Genomic DNA, 18973 nt, shown 5'->3' with positions numbered 1-18973 from the left:
TCATCATCAGGGTCACGGCGAAGAAGATAGGGGAGATCAAACCGCTCCTTGACTCTTGGGTTCTTTGTAATGATGTTATTAGTTGAGTCAAGAATGGGCTTGAACGAACCTGCCATGCTAGCCGAGGTGATGACGTCGCACCGATCAATGAGTTCCTCCACCACGTCATCTTTCAGATCGGGGCAAGAATAATGGGGTCGTTTCCGGCCTGTTCCCTCCATGGAGAAGACGATCGAACAATGGCAGAAGAAAGGGTGAAGGGTTGAAGGAAAATGGAGGACGGAGAGGAAGAGCGTGCGACAACAGTTCCAAATCGAGAGGGAAAGGCGAAGAGTCGGTGGACGGTTGCGAGTTTGCCACGGTTCACGAAGAGGCGCCCCGGCCTACACGTCCATTCGAAAATACTCCTACTACTCGCCGTCGTCTCACTGATATGTTGGAACGGGACCACATGTCAACGAAACATGATGTGTAATTTCTCATGCAAAATGCGATCTGACCGCGTTGGGCCGAGGTGCCGCATTAGTTATCGACCTTTATTTTTTTAGTGGCGTGCCGATCAGTTTTAAAGCACGACTAACTGGTATTGTACGCAGAGAAAATATAAACTACTCTACCACTACTCCACCTCCAGTACTAGTAGTACTAGTAAGCTTGCACGTGCGTTGCACGTCTCCATTATGAACACAAAAATCATAAGATTTTTTTATCTAAATTTAAGGCATGGATCACAATTCACATCTCCATCATAGTATTTTGGCACATCTTTGACTTTTTTATTTACTACTAATTCTGATGTACAATATTTGCCTTCTCAAATATGAACTTCCATTCCTTGTACTTCTGTGATTCCTCTTAGTCCATCTTGCACTTCCACACGAGCGCCTCACGACAATCAAGGTATTGGATATCGGTGACCATGTGAAGCCCCCTCATGAGCTGGATGTTCTCCTTCACCCCAGTAGCAACATTCACGGCCTGAGGGACAGCCAAAAGACCAAAGGAGATAGTATTAGTATTTGTCCTCCTGACACAATGAAAATTGAGATGTAAGCAAAAGTTCTTCATCAGAAGGACAACTCATAGCATATCGAGTTATCGACAGCTCGTGTGACAGCGTGAAACATGCTGGCATATACCACAATAACTCCGCTATGCCAGTACCTTCAAATTCATTGAAACAAATGCTAAAATCAAACTAAAGAAACATAAATGCATGGTTACTATAATTTTTCTATAGAAAATGGCTGCAGCCAATGCTACGAGGAAGATGCTTGATGGTGCAATGATCTTAAGAGATGAACTGATACTGAATCACTTTAAACAATGATTCATAGAGCAACATTTTGTTTTGTTGAGTTGGCACACATTCATATCATGCTTCTGCATTGTATCTTCGACATGAATTGTAGCCAACCGAAGGTTATACCAGAATCTGTATCACATTTATAATAATTCTAGAAAACGAACCCTTCTCATTATGTACAACATGTAAGTGAAGTACTGAGTCCATTTCCCGCATCAATCATCATAAATATAGTCTTTATTCTTCATGTAACCGAAAGACTCTTAACTTACCTTTACTGCCTTTACCACAATTTGGGCATTTGCGAAAACCAATTTCCTACCGGAATTGTTTGACCAAACGCTGCCCTCAGTTCTTCATCCATATTACTTGCAGTGAAGCAAATCGCATTGGACGCTTTAGATGTATCAGAAAATAAAATGCCATAGCAATTAGTAATCAACAGTCATGCTACTGAAAACTACATTTTGTCATGCACGCAACTGAACAGAACAAAAAAGTACATATATGGAACAAATAATCAGCGCCTCTACCCTCAAACACAGCAAAACTGAAATGTTAAAAACTGCACAGGGCCAAAATGATAAAATTAGACCAATGTGATCGGAATCCAGTATGGGATTTCAAAGTTGGCAACGAAGTTTCATATTGTACTTGGGTTTAATGAACCAAACTAACTAGTGCCAAGCTACAGGATAGACACGACTTCAGATGTGAGAGCAAATTAATTTTCCAGACAAATACTGCAATTTTTCATGTTACATCTTCAGGTAAAATGATAAAATGTAATAAGTGCTGCAACTTTTCAATCCGAAGATCAGTGAGAAACGTTTCAAAATTAAGATCAGTGACGGCGGAGAGTATTCATATGCTCCAAATTATATGTCTTGTGTTCCTACAGACCTAAAGTACAAGCCATGCTACTATCTTCCTCTAGACAAGCATAATTTATGAAAAAAATTGAAGTAACAAATTACAGAATCTATGGATCAAATGCTCCAAATTATATGTCTTGTGTTCCCACCTGTAAAATATTCATGCAACCCTTTATGTCTAAAAATTACAGAATCTGAAACCTCACACATTGTTTGCCATAGAATAAGCTTGTGAGACACATACTATATAAGGGGGAAATACTACAACACAAGATTGCAATAAGCTGCATTAGCATTAGTGATATATTATTGTATAAGAAGAGGTAAGATAAATAAAAAGCTATGATACATATGGCTGGTGTATGGTCTACATAAAATGAACCAATCTATCTCAATATAATCGTCTCTATTGACCTGCAGCAAACACAAGCGTCGGGATGAGCAGTAACAAAAACAAATCGAGATCAGCAAAATCTTGATGGAGTGGAAAATAAAAATCTTTGAAAGTACATATATTTTAGGTTTGTAATTTGTAGACATGAAATTTTTCTATAGGCTTAATTATGCTTTGGCATAAGTTTCCAAATAATGGCTCAAACACAAGATCACCATTCTTTCATGTAACATATAATTTATATGTTAGGTTATTCATATGAAAGATGATCCCAAGGAATATATTTTTAGATTTAAATTGAATATGCAAATTCCTATAAACATTAAAGGAAAAAGCACAATCTAGGCTTACTGCTTGAAGAAAAAAGAGAAAATAATATGGGTTGGTACATGACAGTACCAAATTTTACATTTGTTGAGTTTGAAACCTTTCTCTAACAACAATTCTCTATTTGATGCACCAAACATTATTCTCATCCTTTTGGTTCTACACTCATCCTTCGCTCTGCCTCAACCGAACTGAAACCAGTAGCAGATGTTGAGCTTGATTTGGAGCAGAGTCCAACCAACATTAACAACTGCAACCAGCATGACTAAAACCTTACCAAGCTTTGTACCACTTGATCCACAAAAATAGTGTCCAGAAGAAACACCACATTCCCAGGCGAGATGAACTGAAATAAACTTGTAAAGAGTCATACTGAGCATTAGACAGTAAAAAATTGGAGGCAGATGGGGTGTACATAGTTTTATGTTTTGTCCTTCATATTCATTTCCCTTTTGGATGGCGTAGCCTTGCTGAGGTCAGCCCCTGTTCAGGATCAGTATGCAATCAGTAAGCTTGAAAGTGATAGTTTCGGTTGGTTGTATTATTTGTACTAAATGAACCTTGTGAAAACTACAGATAACAGACAATTACCCGACCATGTACGAAAAGTTAGCTAAAACTATGTTCTTTCAATCGGATCCGACAATTCAATCGAGTCTATCTCTGAAGAATAATTTAGTTTGCATGTGAAGAACAATGCAATTGTGGACCTTATTTTGCTCAATTCGATCAAGTCTATCTCCGTAGAGCAATTATTTTGCATCCGATAAATCTCCTTTTGATGAATGATAATTATTTCTAACGGTGCAATTGAAGTATACACCAAATATCTTACATAGCTTGAAGTGCTTCTCTATCAATCAGCAGATTTCCAAGGATAACTTATTATTACTGTTCTAATCAAGACTGTTTTAAGTATAATCTCTGAAGAACAGAGAGCATACAGAAAATCAGGACTAAGAACATGCTTCTAAGGACAGGAGAATCACATCTCAAATAGCAATATAGCATATATGCCTCATGCAGAAGAAACTTGACATGCAACATGCGTGAGAGACAATGCAGTGTACACTCGAATGTTCTTGTCTGCCAGGTTACTCAACATATAGCCTAGAAAAAGACTAATTGGTTGCTTCCCAATCTTCTGCTATAAGAACAAATTTACAGAAAAATTACTACTATATTATGGACATTTTTGTACCTGCATTATCCACACTGCATCCTTGTTACCTCTTGGCATTGCTTCATAGATAGAAGAACCAAGTGATGAAATATATGCCGGTTCATTTGCCAGTGCTTTCTTCAGGGCTGAATTCCCGCTCTCTCATTATGTAAGTGCTAAATTCTCATTGAACGTCTCAACTGAAAGAAATAACCAAGTCTTCATATATTGTTTCTCATACCATCCACTGCAGTGAATGATGAAATCAAGTGGGAAACCACATAATCCAGACATCTAGTCTAAATGCCTTAGCCTTATGAGGTTCCATGGGTGGGACTTACTCAAAATAGGAATTGAGCATTTTCCTCACGTCTCCCACGTAGTACACACCTCGGCCCACCATAGCGCATGCGCCTCCCACAACGGCGCGCCACTAAGAGCGCCTCAAGCTCATATCTCGTATACCTCCATATAGTAAACTTGTCCCTCTTTAATCATAGGATCTATATAGTCAATCTGAAGCATGTGCATCATTGTGAACATCATATTGTCTTATATAAATAATAAATTATTCCAGGTCCGCTTATCACAAAAAGAGTAGGGAAGTCTGCATTTTAGGCCGTCAAGACCCTCTTTACTGATGTGCAAGTACATGCAAACAGTGAGAAGCTTTGAACAGCTGGTCGGCAAAATAACAGACGAAGTCAATCTGGATACATAAACAAAGGAGACAATTCTGCACTGAGATGAGAAAGTAAACACTAAAAACTACAGGAGGCATGACCCCCCTTTGATTGTACATTCCGACTATCTATGTTAAACAGATTCATTTATGAGCTTAACAACTTGTTGACACAATCAGAGACCCCAACAAGTAGTTTTAAATGGCTCTAGAAAATATGAAACAACTTCCTGCCAATGAGATTTTCTACAGCCTTTTTAAATAATTGACTTCCACAAACCGAAAAGAAGCATGTTTATTTTCTTCATTTTATCACAGCAACTGAGTGCTTATAGTCAGAACTCAACAAATTGTACATCTACACCTTGCAGTTCAAGATATATGTGATAGCTATGGTTAGCACATTAGCAGCCACGAAAAGACTAATTAGTGACACGTTTTCAAAATCCCTTGTGCCAATAAACATAGTTAATATAAATAAAACAGCTACAGCCAATTGAGTAGGAAATTATGAAGAACTGGGTTAGGTGAAATTCAGCTAGAGAACAGAGCTAAATATGTATGCATTGGTTGGAAACAAGGAACTTCTGAATACCACTTTGACCATTATACAGACACGCATAGTCCTATGTAACGAAGGCCACGGGACGACTTCAAACTTCCGATAGAGACACACCACAAAATCCCAGTGATGTACCCCACTTCAGTTGTTGTTTTCACAGATTTTCACATCAGGCAGTTGCTTTCCCATTAAATGGAGAACATTCCTCTAATTCTAAGGGAGACACATGTGGATGAAGGTAAAACCATGGGCAAGTGAAGAAATTAGTATATACTGTATAACTGAAAAAAAATACTTGCTCCTTTATGAACCTGATTTACCGGAGGAAAGGATATGGATGTCATCGGCGCGCCAATCGGTGAGGGATTTTTCGCACAAAGAGATCCTCGGTTGTGTCGTGGGAAGTGTGGAGGTCTGGCCGTTTTGTGCGCGGGGAGGCGTGGAGCGGACGCGCGCTCGCGGCGGACGGGTGCAGTGGCGCGCGAGGCGGCGACAGGGCTCTGGATGAGGAGCGGCGGCGGCCCGGCGCGGAGGCGCGCTGGCGACGGAGCAAGGGCCGCCGGTGGCGGCAGGGCGCCGTGTTGGATGAGGAGCAGCGGCGGCCCGGCGCGCAGGAGCAAGGGCCGCCGGCTGCTGAGGAGCACCGCACTGAATGAGGAGCAGCGGCGTCCTGGCGCGGAGGCACGCTGGATGATGGGTCGCCAGGGCGTGGGAGATGCAGCGGGCAGAGGAGGGATCGAGAGGTTGGCGTGGGCAGTTGAGGCAGACCGGCGGGCAGTAGCGGCGGGGGCTGTTCCCGCGTTCTTGGACCGGTGGGGGGCTGCTCACGCTTGTATTTGTTCGCGGGGAAGCATGACCGGCGGTGTCGACGGAGGCCAAGCTGAGCGGCGGCGGAGGATGAGTGGATCGGCGGCGGCGGAGGCCGAGTGGATCACCGGGTGGCGGATGGCGCGCGAGGCGGCGGGGGATCGGTGGATGGCGCGAGATGTGGCGGCTCTGGCGAACGCTGGCGTCCCTTCGGAGGAGAAGAGCGGGGAAAAGGTCGTGTGGGCGTGGTGTCGTCCGCAGCGGTTTTATTGGGGTAGGGCTTAGCGATCGAGAGTTAGTGGCTTAACTCCGTGGCTTGTTGCGTTAAACATAAAATGTTTAAGGATTGTTAGATCTTGCTAATGGATGACTCTAATTGTTTGGATCTATCCTTCTCTTTCTTTTATAGTGATAGTAAATAGTAGATAAAAAAAGATATATAGGCCGGAGCTTGAGGGCTTTCTTGCTAAGGGCTGCCTACTTTCTTCTCACACTACCACCCTTCTCCAGATCTAAAAAAGACTACCCCTCTCTCCCTCCTCACCGGTGGTCACAGATCCGCTGGGGAAGAAAAGAACGTGCAGCGTTGACGCACTCGTCGTCGGCGAGCGAGGTCACACACTGACGACAAGGCCGTCCTCTCAGACCTAGCGCCCGGGCGGGATGGCCTCCGTCCCCAAGCTCGCTGCCGTAGTGTGTGTGCGGAGGACGACGACCACGAGCGAAGCCACTTCCCGCCGACCCTCAGGTATGCTACCTCTTTTCGAACCATAACCTTGTTCTATTGCCCCATCTGCCACGTCGTTGCATGTGGATCTTTTTCCACTCCATCATCTTCCCAATTTGCTATCCTCTACTCTGCTGGCCACGCAGACGAAAACCATAATTTGCACTATTAAAGGAAACCCTACTTCATGCAGACTAATCCATGTCTGGATTGAATAAGGAAAGGAAGGGAGACTGTACTGTCCAAGAGAGTAGGCATCGAACCCGCATCTAGGTTGAAAAGGGGAAAATCAGTAGCTAAGGAACGAGTCTCGTGTCTCTTGATTGAAAGAAGGGTAGAAAGGCATGACAACGCAATAGAGAATGACCAGGTCGATCGGTTTGTTGTCCTTGCATAGGAAAAAGGTGGCTAAAGAGAGCAAAAATGGGACGTAATCCACATATACTGTCTGGATATTTGTTGCTCTGGGCAACCATACCTCCCTCACCACTCTGCGTCCGTGGAGGTACATCGTACTGGTGCGCCCACTGTCCGAATGGGCCTCCCATGCTCTTATTGCCACTTTTTTGTTGTTAGTATAACGTCAGCGGTCAAGTCAAGAAATGCTACTGCTAAAGTGATGCCACATTTAACTAATGCCGCTCTCAGTCTAATGTCATCGATAAATTTAAGCAATGCCATTTAATGTCACTGGATTATTTCAGGGTTAGCTGTTGATTATGGATGTATTAAAGATTTTTCAGCTAAGGCATTCTAATGCTGTTGCACAGCCAGTATACCAATGATGAAACTTGTTACTACCTTCAGATTTTTGCACTGTTAATGCTTATAGATTACATACCTCACTTTCATGAGATAAGTTAATTTTTTTGTACAGTGTCACCAAAATGCCAAGACGCTGATGTCATTTTATTTTGGTTAAACTGCATAGACAATTATGAAGACAAGAGGAAAGGTCAAGAGTGGGCACCTCCTCCTCCGGCTGTTCTCTTGATTCGTTCGATCAAGTTTTTATGTTTGATCGATTATCAAGATTGGGATAGCAATTTTTAAGGTCCCCCAAGTTCGAAATGATATTTATCTTGGAAGTACATGGTTTCCAATTTTTTTATACTGTCATTAGTTAATAATGCTAGTTACCTCCAGACTTTTGTATTTGGTTTAATGCTCATGCAGAGCTAGTATACCAATGCTGAAACTTGTTATCTTTACATTTTGTATTGTTAATTCTTATAGAAACCTTCCAGTGCTAGAGTTTATTGAAATAAGTTCAGTAAAACCATTGTACTGTACCCTGTAATAAACTAACTACTCTACTGTTGCACTAGCCACTGGATTAGTGTATATTTGTAGTATTCGAATGGTGTTGCATTAGCGTATGGACATAAATAAAGTGTGGCAAGCTTTCCCAGATATGTGCTCAAGAAAACTACTACCTGTTTTTTTAAATACTAGACGTTTGGGTACTTTAAATTAAACCGCGAAAACGTCTTATATTAAGGAACAAAGGGTGTAGAGTTCACTCAAATTATCCCGGTAAATCTAGTCACGCCTTTGTTAAAATTAATGTTCATTATGTTATCGGAGGATGTCTGTATGTTTGTCTCTAATGCCTGTCGACTATATACCTGACGTCATAATGTAATGTTAAGTCATTTCCTTTTGTACAGTGTCACTGAATTGTCAAGGCGGTGATGGGATTTTATTTTAGTAGAACTGCACAAAATTTACTTAAAAGAAGAGGAAAGGTCAGGAATGGCTCAGTTTTTCAGAAAAAACTATGTATGCCTTCCTGACATCAGCCGCTGCTTTATTTATTCCTTCAAACAGGTGGTTAGAAACAGTCTTGCTACCTTTTGCCATTATGAAATTGGAATGCTTATATTTGTGAGTCTATGCTTCAACTAGTGCCACTTTTAGAGTAATCACACTTTCAATATCTATGCAAACAGGGATGCTCGATTTTAGTGGAACTGCACAAAAAGTCCAACTGGTTCAACATTAGGAGCATGTTTTTTTCCAAACCTTTATATCCAATTGGTGGCACTATGAGCTGTTCATTACGAAGGTACATGGTTTGTTACTATCTTGCTACTCTTTTTGTACTGTCATTAGATAGTAATACTAGTGGTTTGCATGTGAATTTATTGGCAGGATGGACCTACATTGGAGGTGCAGGACAAGATTCAATGATTGGATGCTCAATTTCGGTTGTATTGATTTCACCTCTTCCATCACTGCGAACATGGATATCCTTGGTCTGATGAAGAATAGGCGCTATATTTCTGCTCTGAACCAGCAAATCAATTCAGTATGAAATTGTCCAGGGCAAAACATAACTGTATCAGATTGTCCAGTGCAGAACATGACAGATGCTAAGCGGAAGAGACATGTTTAAACCGAAAATACAAGGTGTGGTATATGTTTACTAGCTGCTTGATATTTGTGCAGACAGAGATGTCTGTCCGTTGCTATTTGGCAAACAAACAAAGTGTCCGCAATTTTGGTTGAACTGCACAAGATAATAGTATAGTCACTGCATGCAGTGCCATTTGAAAATAGACACAGAAAGATTGGATAGTCAGTTCATGGACTGCAGAAAAGTAGTACTGTACTATTTATTGGCCAACACTAGGTGCTTGATTGCTTTGGTCTGATTATACAATGGGCATCATTTTTCCTAAGTTAAAGTTTGTATTCCGAAAATAGTCTCGCGGTGTGATCGAGAGAAGACCAAATCATATTGCAGTGGATGTTCCTCCATCATGTGTGGTTCATTCTCATGGTTCCAGCTATTGATGAAACCACTTACGTTTGCAAGAGGAATTATAGACTTCACAAACAAATTTGTCTTTCAGTCTGTACTGAATGTTGGCCAAGAGAAGCATCCATGTTAGTAGGAAGAACAAATGTTTTTTCTAGATCTCTGCTTTTGGAGCTACATATTTGTATATGATATGTGAATCATTGAGATGCATTAACATGTTGATCTTATGTCTGGGAATCGTACTAGTTAGTTTTAGTTGCGATGCGAGATTCGGAGTGGCTGATCTTTGCTTTTGGCAGTTACTTATTCATAGATACGAACAGAAATAGTACTGTTTCCCGGCCTTCTCAGGTGCCACCGTGACCCAACTCGCCATATCCTCATAAGCCCCCACCGGCCCGACGTCGCTCACCACGTCCGCCATGTGTCACATCCCTAGTTCTGGTATGACCTAGGCTAGCCCTTCATGTGTGCATCATGTTTAAATTCCATTTAAATTTGAAATGAGGATTTGTGAAACCCTCAGAATCATCTCTGGAAATGACCCAAATAAAAAGTGCTCCAAAAGTCTCCAAGAAAATGTTCATGTCGCTCTCTGAAAATATTGGACAGAGATAAAAATCAAACCAATATTATTAGGAGCTCATAGATATTTATTTTGGGTATTTGGATTTAATGAATAATTATTTGCTTTGGATATATATTTGTTATATATATAATATATGTCCAAAAATTATGTTAGTTGTTGAGGAGCTCTGGAATAATACCACTAGCTCCTGCAAAAATTGGCATAAGTAAATAAAATGATTTAGTATTTTATTAAATCCAAACAAATGTCAGAAAAATAGAAAACAGAAACAAAAATAAAAAAACAGAAAGCTTACATGGCGCCTCAGCCGGCCCAGTGGTGCGGCCCACTGGCCCAACTGCCAATCGTCGTCCTCCTGGCGACGACAGAAGGACAGGGGCATGCGCCGGCGCGCGCGGCCACGCAGCCGGCCGTGGCCACGTTCCCCGCCACCTCCTGCTTCTCCCTCTCGTCGCCTGGATCGCCCGCACGTCGCCACGCACCCCCCAAGCCTCTCTCACTCTCCCGTGCCCATTCCTCTCCTCTCCCTCGCTCTCTCTCACCGCGCCCGAGCGCTGCCATCACCGCCGTTCGCCATAGCCGCAGCCACCGCCTCCCCCTCGCCTCTCCGACAAGCCCGAGAGCTTCGCCGCATCTCCCTCTTCCTCTCCGTCAAGCCACAAGACGCCAGACGCCCTGTGGAGCCGCCGCCGCCATCGTCTTCCTCCTCGGACGCCGCCGACCGCCGACTCCGATTCGCCGTCTTCAGCGCCTCCCCGAGCCCACTGGCCTGCTCAGCAACTCCGTCGTGAGCTCCCACCTCGAATCCCCCTTCCCCCCTTGTCTTTTGCACGCTGCAGCCGCGATTCCGGTCGAGGCCGAACTCCGGCCGCCGCCCAAGTGGTCGCCGCCATCGATTTAGGCCGTCTCCGGTGAAACGGAGGGCACCAGTGGATGCGCGCGAGCACCAGCTCCTCGGAGATGGTCTCCGTGGTCCATTTGGTCGCCGAAGACGCATTTCCGACGCCCTCCGCCGCGTCTGGCTCGCCGGCGTCAAGCCGCCGGTGGCTTTGACCCGCTGATCGGGGTTGACCCTCCCCCTTGTGTCACTGACGCGTGGGCCACCCCCCTGACATCTTTAGTTAGTATTAGATTAACACTAATTAATCTAGGTTGGTTACCTAGTTAGTCACTGACCAGTGGGCCCGGCGCCCACTAATCCTAATTAGACTAACTAAACCCCCTGTTAACTAACTGAGTCACTGACGTGTGGACCCCACACGTCAGGTTTGACTTGGTCAGTGCTATTGACTTGCTGACGCAAGCATGACACAGTGCTAACGCAATTAATCCTTTTCTGGTATTAAAATAAATCAGGAAATTCCAGAATATATTCAAAACTTCAAAAATTCATAGAGATTCAACCGTAGCTCGGATTGAAATAATTTATATATGAAAAATTATCAGAAAAATTCAATCTATCCATCTGTACCATTTTCATGCATGACAAACCATCTATACATGCTGTATATATGAAAACACACTTATGGCTTATATAAAGAGCTTATTTTGGAGATGCATTTGAATCTTGGTTCAAATGGATTTCATCCAAATAAAAGCTACTTGCATTATCTCAATCAGCATCACATATTCATGCCATGATCATGCATCATATTGTTGCATATGGTTGTGTTTTGATTACCGACACCGTTCCTTCTCGATAGGTCCTGCTCCGGAGAGTGTTCGAGAGTACCTGTCTGAGGAGTAGTGCCCCCTGTTGATCTACCAGGCAAGCAAACCCCCTTGTTCATTCCGATACAATCCTACTCTCTCGCTCCTGCTCTCATTATTGCATTAGGACAACAACGATTCAACTGCTACTTTGTGTTGCGGTAGTTGAACCCATTCCTCTGCATGACCTGTCATTGCCACAGTAAATAGTTAAAACCCACTAGCATGTGTAGGAGTTGATTGAGCCATGTTGTGTTCTTGCCATGCCATGCCTGCTATTGCTTAGAGTTGTGTCAGGTCTGATTCATCGGGAATGAATTGGAGTGGTACGATATGTTCTGGTGCTGAGAGTTAAGCGTGTGAACACGATTTGGTAAAGGTAGCGGTGAGAGGCCATGTAGGAGTACATGGTGGGTTGTCTCACTGGAACCGTCCTTAAGCACTGAGTTCTGTGTATGTTGTCCAATGACTAGCTACTACCACACATTGGGCTCCGGGCACTCCAAGCTCTCTCGACTTATTAACCAACTTGATCTTTGTCCAGGAGTTGCAATTAGTTTCTGGTGTTTGTAGGTAGTGTTAGTAGTCTACCAAGTGGCACCCGGCCAGGTGGGCTTGGGACAGACTAGGCACAAGTGGCACGGTGTACCAAGCGTAGATCCATCCGGCGAGGTGGGCTTGGGAACCCTGCACACATCGTTTGGGGCCGTGAGCGACACCCCGGCCGGATCTCCTTGCGGATGGAACCCGAATAGGCGATAAACCTGGACTAGAGTCTTGTGTGGTTAGTCAGGTCGTGGCCGACACCCTCGCCAGGCTTCCGCTTGAAGGCTGCCGAGATACATGACGTGTACATGGTGATAAGTGGTGAGAGCATGTGTGAAGAAGTACATCCCTGCAGGGTTATCATGATCTATTCGAATAGCTGTGTCCTCGGTTATGGACTTCTTGGATGCTTACGTGGTACATAGACAACTTGAAGTGGATACTCTAAAATGCTCAAGACAAGTATGAGTGCTATGGATGGCCTTCTCGTAGGAAGATAGGAATGAATCCATAGTAGTGTATTGACGTGGTGATTAGTGGACTCGTGTGCGCCACCTCAAAAGAGTTACCAGCAGTCGTAGTACAGGATAGCCACTGAGTCAAAGCTGGCTTGCTGCAACTAAACTCCACATTACCTTCTTGATACAAGTGCATGTATGATAGGATCTGATGTAAGTCTTGCTGAGTACCTTTGTACTCATGTTGCTTTATTTATGTTTTTGCAGCAGAGACTTCGGTCTTACTAGTTTACGTGGACTTCGACAAGTAGCTTGTACCTCAGCTACGATCTTGATCGGATGTTGTAGATAGTCAGGCTCTTCAGCCTTTTTCATTTGTAGTTGTCTGTACTCAGACATGTAATGCTTCCGCTTGTTGCTTGTATGCTTTGAATGATGGGTCATGTGACCCCTGTTTGTATTTAATGCTATGTGGTTCTTCTGAACCTTTATCTATATGAGTTTGCGTTATGTTGTGATGCCATGTTGTACCTCACATACTTGCATGTTATGCGTATGTGTGACGTGTATTGCTATGTGTGGGATCCGACAATCTAGTTGTTTGTCCTTGGCAGCCTCTCTTATGGGGAAATGTAGTCTAGTGCTTCCTTGAGCCATAGTAGTCCGCTACAGCCCGGTTCACCGGAGTCCTGCTAGCCCAGCACTACTGCTCAGGACAGTTGACTGGTCGGCATGTGTTTCACTTCGTTCCTGTGTCTGTCCCTTCGGGAAAATGTCACACGGTGACTTCCGGAGTCCTGTTAGCCCAGTGCTACAACCCGGATTCATATGCTGTTGACCGGCATGCTCGATGTGATTCATGTATGCCTGTCCCCATAGGTTAGCACCGCTTTGGGTTCACGACTAGCCATGTCGGCCCGGGTTCTTTGTCATATGGATGCTAGCGACGCTATCATATACGTGAGCCAAAAGGCGCAAACGGTCCCCGGGCCAGGTAAGGTGGCACCCGTGGGAATACCGTGCTTGAGGCCGCAAAGTGATATGATGTGTTACATGCTAGATCAGTGTGACTTAGGATCGGGGTCCCGACACCATGCCCCCGCCCGTCCGCGGTAGGCGATGCCGGAGGCGGTCACCGCCAGAACTAGTGTCCGGGTTTTCACCGGAAGGCAGGCGGAGGGAGGAGGCATTCTATCTGTCTTTAGATGGCAATGTGGAGATCGAGGAGTTGTTGGAGCGCGACCGCATGGCGGAGGAGCATGAGTTGTTGGAGCGCGACCGCCTGGCGGAGGAGCAGCGTATCGCCGATTTGCGCCGCCAGCGGGACATGGAGCAGCAGCGCATCGACGCTCTGAGTCGCGAGTAGAGCGCCCACAACTGGGCCGACTACGTGGAGGCCGGCGCCCGACAAATAGCCCTGGAGGCTTTCGGGCATGCACGCGTTCGCGACGCCGATTTTTACTACCAGCTTGTCAAGTGGGTTTCCCGCTTGGAAGCCGAAGCTTCGGTGGACCACGCCGGCATGGAAAGGGCCAACGCACGCGAGCAATGCGCCCTATCGCACCTCTGGCAAGTCCGAGGCGAGACGGAGGACGCCGGTGCCGGCGTTTAGCATGGACAGCAGATGGCGGCCGGCATCGTCTAGTTAGCTAAGAGTAAGTTAGTACTTGTACGATACTAGAGTGTTAGTGGGAGTAGATAGTTAACTTGGCTATGATGGTTGTCAACGTGGAAGTTCAATACTCTATATGTGGATCAGACCTGTTACTTTGCTCTGAATGTTGAACTTTCCGTTTGAACGTATGGAATGGGCTGTTATTTTTTTAAATGGGTTGTATTTGTCCTCCACGGTTTAGAGGCTGACTTGTGGGCCTAGCAAGTTGACGCGTACACAATCAGGAGATGATTGTACATGGAGAGGATGACAGTAGGGACCCGCCAAGATCATGGCAGTACGCAAGCAAGTGCCTCCTTATTTCAAGCCAATAAAAAAAATGGCTCCTCCTAGTGGATTTCTGACATCTGGGTCCCATGCCAGTGTCAACGTAGTCAATAAACGAGAGAATTGCACAACGAGCGGCTGACACCAGGGACCCAGCAGCTCGCCCAGTTATTTTTGTTTTGGGTTAATTTGATAAATGCCACTCCAAATCTGGTGTATCCGAGAAATGCCACTGCAATTTCCAAACTTTGAAAAATGCCATTTCATGCCATTTCTAGTGGCATTTTTCGAAGTCTGGAGTTGCATTTTTCAAAGTTTACAAACTGCAGTGGTGTTTTCCAAAGTTTGCAAAAATTGCAGTGGCATTTTTCAAAGTTTGGAAATTGCAGTGGAATTTTTATGAATCGCCATAATTGGAGTGGCATTTATCTAATTTATTTTTGAGACGGAAGCAGGGTGTCAACTGGGCTGTGCGGGACACTCTGGCCTGTCTAAACAACCTTTTCTTTTATGTTTACCACAGACCAACCCACTAGTTTTTTTTCTTTCTGAAAATGGCTATCCTAGTTCTTTTGTGATTTGTCAAGTAAATCGCTTTATCAGGCCTGTTGGGCTGCAAATCTTTTAAGACGAGGAGAGCTTCATTCGGCTGACCGAGAAAATAGCCTATCAGTAATGAGAAATGGGCTGTACATTTTTAAAACACATCAAACCGGCAATTATTTTCAAATATCTTTTTTTCATTTTGAGATTTTAAATTGCATTGATTTTTATGCGTGGATAATTTATTGGATTTTATATTGATATACATTTATTTTTAAAATCAGTCTGAATGTGACTCGAAATTTCGGGATTAAAAACAGTTCAGACCGCACCGACATACGCAAAATTTCGTATAATTTTTTAACCGTGGCCACAATATGGGCTGTAATGCTAACATAAAGAATATGGGCTCCAAAAAACCCGTAAGAATTAGCAAATGGGCTGTAAATTATTTGAAATTATGGCAGATGGGTTGTATGCTGTTTTCCATAGATTTGAGGTTTTCCACAGATGGCATGTATACTGTTGGATGTCCATCCAACGGCCGTCGTGCTTCTTCAATGTCTGCTCTTCCTGCTCCAGCCGCTCAAACAAGCGCTGGCGAGACTGCCTGCTCCCTCCTCCGCGCGGCCGGCTGTGCTACCGCGCGGGCCTCACCGCCCCACCGTACTCCCATCGCTGGCCTAGCCATCCCTCTACTCACCTACACCCGCTGTTATTCTCCGGTGACGGCAGACGGACCAGTAAACCCTCGTACAGTCGTACTCCCCTCCGCGTGGGAAACAAAAACAACGGCCGAGTCTTCCCTGCCTCTGTGTCGTTCCCTTCCTAGGCCTCGCCGTCGTCCACCGCCCTGGTGCTCTCGGCGTGGCGTGGTCAGCGTGGTCAACGACCGACATGCATCTGAAGTGGACTGTACGTGGAGAGGCTGACAGCTGGGTCCACGACTGCACACAAGGAAATGCCTCCTTATTACGCGCAAAATAATGATTTCCTCCACCTGACATCTGGGACCCACCAAAACGGCCTCTGTATTTCGCGAAAAAATGTTACCGTCGCTGACAGCTCAGACCCACCAGCTATATCTTCGCACGCAAGGAAGTGCCTCCTTATTACGCACAAAAAGTTGAATACCCCCCTGCTAGCTGGGACCCGGTATAGTGGGCCTACTAAGTTGACGGGGACGAAGGGCTTTGTCAACTTAGTCAATATGCACGATTCTAGCTTGACTGACCGTACGATGTCCATCCAACGGCCGTAGTGCTTCTTCAACCTCTGGTCTTCTTACTCCAGCCGCCCAAAGCAGCGCCGATCGTGCCGCCTGCTCCTGCCTCCCATGGCCGACTGTGCTGCCGCGGAGGCCTCACTGCCCCCATACTACTCCCACCGCTGGCCAGGCCATCCCTCCACTCCACTCACCCACACCCCCTGTTATTCTGCGGCGACAGCAGCGCAGCCGAACCAGTGAACCCTCGTACTCCTCTCCGCGCGGGCATCCACTGCCGCGTCTTCCCCGGCTCCGCGTCGTCCCCTTCCTAGGCCTCGCCGTCGTCCACCACCGTGGTGCTGTCGGTGCGGCGTGGTCAATGTGGTCAACGACCGAATTCCATCGGAAGAATACTGTACGTGGAGAGGCTGACAGCTAGGTCCACGGCAGCCGCAAGGAAGTGCCTCCTTATTACGCGAAAAATAATTATTCCTCCACCTGACAGCAGGGACCCACCGGACGCCCACCAGTATATTGCGAAAAAATGTTTGCCCCTAATTGCTGGGACCCACCCGACGGGCCACCGTATTTCGTGAAAAAAACGTTCCCCCTGCTGTCAGCTCGGACCCACCGGAAGTGCCTCCTTATTACGCACAAAAAAATGAATACCCCCTGCTAGCTGGGACCCGCCTTGGTGGGAGGCTGACTTGTGGTCCTACTAAGTTGACGGGGACGGAGGGCTTTGTCAACTTAGTCAGTATGCACGATTCTAGCTCTAGTGACCATACGATGTCCATCCAATGGGCGTAGTGCTTCTTCAACCTCTGGTCTTCTTGCTCCAGCCGCCCAAACCAGCGCCGGTCGTGCCTCGTGCTCGTGCCTCCCGTGGCCGGCTGCGATGCGGCGGAGGCCTCACCGCCCCTACTACTCCCACCGCTGGCCAGGCCATACCTCTACTCACCCACACCCCCTGTTATTCTGCAGCGACGGCAGCCTCACACCACAGCGAACCAGTGAACCCTCGTACTCCTCTACGCGTGGGCATCCACTGCCGCGTCTTCCCCGGCTCCGCGTCGTCCCCTTCCTAGGCCTCACCGTCGTCCACCGCCCTGGTGCTCTTGGCGCGGCGTGGTCAACATGGTCAAGGAGCGGCTTCCATCGGACGTGGACTGTACGTGAAGAGGCTGACAGTTGGGTCCACGGCCGCAGCAAGGAAGTGCCTCCTTATTACGTGCAAAATAATTATTCCTCCACCTGACAGCGGGGACCCACCAGACGGGCCATCGTATTTCACAAAAAAAATGTTTGCCCCTAACTGCTGGGACCCACAAGCTACATCTTCGCATGCAAGGAAGTGCCTGACAGTCGGGACCCACCTGGTCGAAGCGTACGTGGCATTGTCATTCTGGTCACGAACGTGTATGTACATATATACTAGTGGATGTAGAGGCATGCACGTGTCGTAGTAGAGGCGCGCACGTAGCATGTACACGTACATACAGCGGCCAGGGTGCAAGAAAGAAATACGACCACATATGTGTACATACGGGCGGGGTCTCGAACGCCTTCTCGCGCATACGTACAGCCAGGGCTCGTGTACATGGCTGGATCAGAACGGAGAAACAGCGTCGTCGTCATGTTCATGGGGAGGCAACGGAATGCGTCGTGTTCATGGGGAGGCAACGTAATGCGTCGTGTTCATCGGGAGGGCTTGGACGGAATAGGCGATGGAAACGAGGCCTGGCGTACCACAGAACGGAGGAAACGGCCTTGTGTTCGACCGGCCACGTTCAAATGGGATCCTGTTGATCGGGAGGGGTCTGGCGTACCGCAAAACGGAGGAAACGGACCTCCTATGGTCGAAACGGGGGTCCTATTCATCGGGAGGGGTGTGGCGTACCAGAAAACGGAGGAAACGGACTTGTGTTGGAGCGCTACGGTCAAAACGGGGGTCCTGTTCATCGGGAGGGGTGTGGCGTACCGCAAAACGGGACTCCACGGGATACTGTTCATCTCCACCATCGACCCCCTCCAGCCTCCACGAGCTACTGTTCATCCACCGTCGACCTCCTCCAGCCTCCACCTGCGACTGTTCATCCACGGGCTCCTGTTCATCCAGCCTCCACCGCGCGCTACTCCACCGGCTACTGTTCAACCAGCCCTCTCCACGGGCTCCTGTTCAACCACCCCTCCACGGGCTACTGTTCATCCCGCCCTCCACCGCCTACTGTCATCCAGCCCTCCACGGGGTGGTCCTGTTCATCTAGCCCTCCATGGGGTCCTGTTCATCCAGCCCCAACCGGCTCGATCGATCAGGGTCCTGTTCATGCAGAGGCAACACCACGATGTCTTGTTCATCCACCCCCACC

At 46.4% G+C, this 18973-nt stretch overlaps 1 long non-coding RNA gene across 4 annotated transcripts; it reads right to left on the bottom strand.

The window, feature by feature from the left end:
* Positions 1 to 681: 681 nt before the first annotated feature.
* Positions 682 to 6338, bottom strand: LOC119286252. 4 transcript variants are annotated; one of them, XR_005140337.1, is made up of 4 exons: positions 4406 to 6338; positions 4104 to 4264; positions 1579 to 3385; positions 682 to 978 (listed from the first exon to the last, which is right to left on the bottom strand). It is a non-coding gene; the product is annotated as an uncharacterized LOC119286252 (long non-coding RNA). The 4 variants fall into 4 exon arrangements; XR_005140338.1 differs by having other exon boundaries at positions 682 to 3385; positions 4406 to 4580; positions 5629 to 6338; XR_005140339.1 differs by having other exon boundaries at positions 682 to 3385; positions 4104 to 4311.
* Between the last annotated feature and the right edge of the window lie 12635 nt (positions 6339 to 18973).

This window comes from Triticum dicoccoides, chromosome 4A (genome assembly GCF_002162155.2).
Source record: "Triticum dicoccoides isolate Atlit2015 ecotype Zavitan chromosome 4A, WEW_v2.0, whole genome shotgun sequence".
Taxonomy (NCBI): Eukaryota; Viridiplantae; Streptophyta; class Magnoliopsida; order Poales; family Poaceae; genus Triticum; species Triticum dicoccoides.
The sequence above is the reverse complement of the archived record's forward strand: the minus strand, read 5'-3'. Positions and strand labels throughout refer to the sequence as shown.